The following is a 6,000-nucleotide window of genomic DNA, read 5'->3' as shown; positions in this document are numbered from 1 at the left end:
CATCTATATATCTCTTAAAAAGCACGAGATTCGCACCGAGCTCAGCAAATTGGAGGAACCTCTGCTCCCAATCCCCCATAAAAAGATTTGCGTAGCTCGGTGCGAATCTCGTGCCCATTGCTGTACCCTCTATCTGCAAGAAATAACTACCATTAAATGAAAAATAATTATGTTCCAGGATGAAACGTATAATTTCTATTATGAAATTTTTCTGTTCTTTCATTATTTCCTCATCCTTAGATAAATAATTTTCAACTGCCTCTATTCCTAAATTGTGTTGGATATTGGTATAAAGTGATGACACGTCACACGTGGCCATTACAAATCCTTCCTCCCATTTAATATCTTTCAATAATCTTAAAACACTAGCTGAGTCTTTCAGGTAAGAGTCCAAACTTACCACATACTTCTGCAGGAATTTATCCACATACTCTGATAGATTCGCCGTAATCGAATCTATCCCTGAGACTATTGGTCTCCCGGGTGGATTGATTAGGCTCTTATGGACTTTAGGTAAGAATAAATAGAATATTGGGATTTTGGGATGTTGTGGTTTGATATACATATATTCCTTATCTGTTATAATCCCTTTTTCTTTCCCTTTATCCAATATTCTCACTAATTTGGTTATAAATTTATTTGTTGGATCCATATCTAATTTCCTATTAGTCTTCTTGTCATTCAAAAGTCTTTCTGCTTCTTTTATGTAATTCTTACTGTCCATGATCACTAAACCTCCTCCCTTATCTGCCATTTTGATAGTGATGTCATTGTTATTTTGGAGTTGTTCTAATATTTCTCTATCTCTCTTATTCAAATTTCTCTTGAAATTTTTCTTTTTAACTCCCTCACTTTTCCTCAAATCAGCTAAAACCATTTTTTCAAATGTTTCCAGGTTACTTCCTTTATCATTTTTCGGGTAGAATTTGGACTTTACTTTCAATGCAGTGTGTTTGAATCTATCCTTCTCTTTAGTCTCACTATCCATCTTGGCATATCTTTCAATTGTTTTTTTTAGAAAGAAGCGTTTGAGTGTTAAGTTTCTTACATATTTCCTCACATTAATGTGAGTTTCAAACTTATTCATAGCCTTTGAAGGGGCAAATGATAATCCTAAATTTAAAACTCTCTCTTCTTCCTTACTTAGAACTTTCTCACTTAGATTAAAAATCCCTATTTTCTTTCTTTCTACTTCTGTCTTTTGGCTTCCATTTTTTCTCCTTCCTCCTCTGACTCCTCTATTGGTCTTTTTCTTTCTCTTGGCCTTAGTGTTTTTTCTTCCTTTTCTTGTCCTTTCACGTTTTTTAAGGGTAATAAATGTCCCTCCCTTAGGGGACTTTGGCCTAAAAAAGCCATTTCCTCTCTAGTTAGGTTGTTTTGACTCCCACTACTAGTGATATGTTTATATTTATCCTGGGTACTTAGGGGGGTAAATCTATTAGAAGTGGGTACTTCCAACCTCCTGTCTTCTCTCTCTCTCTGTTGATTAAATCTTCCTTGGTATGGGGCTCTCCCCTCTTCTCTCACATAATATCCCTCATTTCTATATGTCCCATTATTTTGGTTTCCCCTCCAATAATTTTCCCTTCCTCCAAATCGATTGAGCCAATTATATTGGTTATTATAATAATTGTACCCTCTATTATGGTTACGATTCCCCCAACCTTGGTTCCTATTTCTATAGTACATATTCCTCATCGTTATGATTGTATACTCTATTTTGATGATTATTTTTCCTCCTATTAACTTGTTCCCAAGCTTTATTGTCTTCTATTTGAGCATTAGGGTCTTCCGCAGCGTTAGTTGCTTCTATATCTACCTGAATATTGGATGATTCAGTGATATCCTTTTCAAATTTTTTACATTTAGTAATTATAATTTCTTTTTTTGCATGTTCTAATCTTTCAATAATTGTCTGTTGTCTATCTCTTAGGGCCTAATTTTCTTTTATAACCTCTAGTTTCCCTTTAATATTCAAAATGTCAATGTTAATCTGTTCAATACTTTCATTTATAGATTAGTCCCTTTGATGCTTCTTTTAGAATATCTTCCCATTCTGCCTGTAAATGTTCACTTAAATCAAATGTGCAGATTTTCTTCAATGTCAGGCCTCTTGGGATGATATTCTGATCTAGATAGCGGTCCAGAAAAATTAATTCAATTTTATGTCTCAATTCTTTGTTTAATACTTTTTCTAGTTCCCCCACTAGTTTCAAAATATCGGCTTGATTAATACATTCTTCAGGTTTTTGGAATTCTCTATTTGATAGTTCAGAAAGTAATTTATCTCTATATGAGAAAATATCCATATTTCCACTGGTTATGCTGCTCTCACACCTTGGAAGAAAAAGGAATAGAATTTAAAGACAAATTGTTGGGTGAGGCGCTAAACCAATCCTACTTTGCCAAACTAAAGGGACTACCTCCTTTAATAGCTATTGTACCTAGTTAAAATAAATACAAAGTTGCCTGTAAAATAAATATAAACCCTAAAATAGCTACAATGTAATTATTAATTATATTGTAGCTATCTTAGGGTTTATTTTATAGGTAAGTATTTAGTTTTTAGTTTTAAATAGGAATAATGTAGTTAATAATATTAATATTATTTAGATTTATTTAAATAATAATTAAGTTAGGGGGTGTTAGGGTTAGACTTAGGTTTAGGGGGTAATACATTTAATGGAGGTGGCGGCGGTGTAGGGGGGTCAGATTAGGGGTTAATAAATTTAATGTAGGTGGCGGCGGGGTAGGGGGGTCAGATTAGGGGTTAATAAATTTAATGTAGGTGGCGGCGGTGTAGGGGGGTCAGATTAGGGGTTAATAAATTTAATGTAGGTGAAGGCGGGGTCCGGGAGTGACGGTTTAGGGGTTAAACACTTTATTAGGTATTGTGGTGGGGGATTGCGGTTGACAGGTAGATAGACATTGTGCATGCGTTAGGTGTTAGTTTTTTTTTGCAGGCATTTTAGGGAGTTACGGTGCTCCCATACTCAGCGCAAGGCCTGCTACGGGTGCATTTTATGGCGAGGTGAAAATGGAGTAAGATTTCTCCATTTTCGCCACGTAAGGCCTTGCGCTGGATATTGGATACCAAATTGCGCGTGTTTTATATGTTAGTCTATGGGTGAAAAACCTACGTCCGACGGGTGAAATATACGTGCTGCATTTATATGCGCCGCTGTATATAGGATACCAAACCCGCGCAAAAAACAGGGGTCACCGGCTTTTGCGGGCGACGCTGCATATCGGATGGGGCCCCTGATGTAACAAGTTTCTCAAGTATGGGATCAGTAGTCAATATTGGTAGGCATTCCTGTATAATATCATAAATCCTATTATATTCAAGGCTATAAGGAGTATGTCAGGTACAAACCTGCAGCGTTAATGTCACAGCCAGTTCCGGAGGGATGCCGGAATCTGCTTTGCCCACTTCGGTATCCCACGTAAAGGAGTCTTCTCCTGCTGAATCTCACTAGGTGTGCGCGGCAGCACGCTGCCTAGATTTAAAGTGGCCATGTCCTAATTACCAGAACTCCTACCTGGGGGCCACAGGTGTGAGAGTTCCAATAAAAGCTCACTCAGCCCATCACTCTGGGCTGAGTTATTGCCTAACCTACCTTGTTCTTGAAGTTTAGCATACTTACCTTGTTCCTGCACATGCTCTCCTGGTTCCTGAAAGCCAAGCATAATTACCTAATACCTGTGTATGCTCACCATGTTCCAGAGACCAAGCATACTTAAGTTGTACCTGAGTATGCTCACCTTGTTCCTAAAAGCCAAGCATACTTAACTGATACCTGTGCATGCTCACCTTGTTTCAGAGACCAAGCATACCTACCTTTCACCTGCATATGCTCTTCTGATTCCTGAAAACCAAGCATAATATCCGGATACCTGTGTATGCTCACCTTGCTCCAGAGACCAAGCATACTTACATTGAACCTGCATATGCTCACCTTGTTCCTAAAAGCCAAGCATACTTACCTGATACCTGTGTATGCTCACCTTGTTCCTGATGCTGTATCTACCTGGTATTCCATGACAGTCTCACCAACAAATCCCACTGGGTATCATATGCCAGCTGAGTATCCTGTGTCTATATCAATGACAGCTTTCCTCAAACCAGCTGTGCCTGTTGTACCTACCTGGTATCCCGTGACAGTCTCACCCTCTACACCATTTATTGTATTGCGCAATTCAAGTATCGGTGACCACTGAACTCTGTTTCTGCTACCTACTAAAGTTTTCTGCACTTCATATAGGACTTTAGTGCTCTGCCTTGGGGCATTTATGTACATTTTGTCATTAAATGAATATTATAGATTAAGCACTACCAGAGAAAGCAACGGTAAAGCAGGGGTTGAAAATGTTATATAAAATGTAGAGACCAGGAAGAATATTAAGGAACAACATTTTTCAAGAGCCATTCGGATGTTTATTAAAAAAAGGTGATGAAGAATAATAAGACAGTTTGGGAACCAGAAGTCAAACTCTTTTTATAGGGCCAGTTAGAGAGAGAGAGAGAGAGAGAGAGATTACTTGTACCAAGAGAGGGCAATGCTGTTCAAGAGGATGGGGTTGTGGAGAGCAGAAGAAGAGAGAGAAAAAGAAAGAGAGAAAAGAGAGTTATAGAGAGAGAGAAGAGAGAGAGAAAGAAAGAAAGAAAGAGAGAAAGAGATGAAGAGAGAGAGAGAGAAAAAAAAATATAGAGAAGAGAAAGAGCGAGAGAAGAGAGAGGAAGAAAGAGAGAGAAATAGAGGAGAGAAAAAAAGACCCGAGAGAGAGAAAGAAAGAAAAGAGAGAAGAGAGAGAAAGAAGAGAGAGAGGATAGAGAAAGAGAAAGAAACGAGAGAGAGAAGAGAAAGAGAGAGGAGAGGACAGGACAGAGAGAGATATGAATAAACACTTTATGGTTAATTCTCTATATGTGTAATTACATTTCTTAGCTAATACCTGTAGTGCTACATATTAAAATTTAAAAGCTTCTAAAATATTAATAGTTATTAACCCACTTGGCTCACAGAGAGGACTTTAGCAAATAGTACTGTAAAGTAGTGCCGGGTAATAAAATAAGCATTTTGGTCCGTTATCTCATTTAACCCCTTCTCTGCACACTTACACAGATATTTTACTGCTTCTAAAGCATAATATATAGATAATTAAGGTCAATTTTACAGCAGCAAATCACTACTAGTGAGCCAATGAAAAGAGACAAACGTGTGTAGCCGCCAATCAACTGCTAGCTCCCAGTAGTGCATTGCTGCAGAGAATATACTGTATACATATTCTTTTCAACAAAGGTAATCAAAAGAAAAAAGTAAATTTGATTAATAAAAGTGAATTTAAAAAGCACATGCTCTATCTGAATCATGTAAGTTTAATTTTATCTTCCCTATCCCTTTAAGTAATCAGCTAAATTATATTACTGGTGTTTTACGTCCTTGTTTGGATTGGAGTGGGTGGAGCTATGCAAACCATACCTTTTGCTACAAAGTGTCCCTGAATTATTTGTATTTAAATGTTGGCAACTTACTATGCCTCAGTCACACACAGCCCATTGAAATAAAGATGTGCTCAGATTATAGCCCTGCTGCCATCACTTTATGGAGGAGTCTCAACCCCCAAGTGTCACACAATTAGACTGTGTGAGTTAACAGGGCTGTACTTACATGTACAGTTAAATACACACACACTTTTGCTTTCACTTTCTCCTAAATTCCTCAGCTTCAATCTTCTTGGTATCTAGTGACCCATGTCTTATGAATTATCCTATTTGCTAGAGACTTGGGCATTGGCCAATCAGCACAGAGCATCTTTACTCTTCTAAGTTCTGAGCATATCCTGTATGCCAGTCTGAGCCTTTTACCCTCAGTATATCACACTCCTAGCTGGGAAAAATGTGTCATCTCCTCCTATTGCTGCTCATTCTGGTGGTGTCTGGAGCTCATTCTGGTGAGTGTGTGGGAAGAAGATCACTGTGCTATGTTAGTGTTTGTA

The 6,000-nt window shown here is 37.8% G+C and overlaps 1 pseudogene; it reads left to right on the top strand.

Moving 5' to 3' along the window:
- The first annotated feature begins 5,836 nt into the window (after nucleotides 1–5,836).
- LOC128636563 (major histocompatibility complex class I-related gene protein-like) overlaps nucleotides 5,837–6,000 on the top strand; it is a 103,628-nt pseudogene continuing 103,464 nt past the window's right edge.

This window comes from Bombina bombina, chromosome 7, assembly GCF_027579735.1.
Source record: "Bombina bombina isolate aBomBom1 chromosome 7, aBomBom1.pri, whole genome shotgun sequence".
In the NCBI taxonomy this organism is placed as follows: Eukaryota; Metazoa; Chordata; class Amphibia; order Anura; family Bombinatoridae; genus Bombina; species Bombina bombina.
Note: the sequence above shows the minus strand (reverse complement) of the source record. Positions and strands in the feature narration are given on the sequence as shown.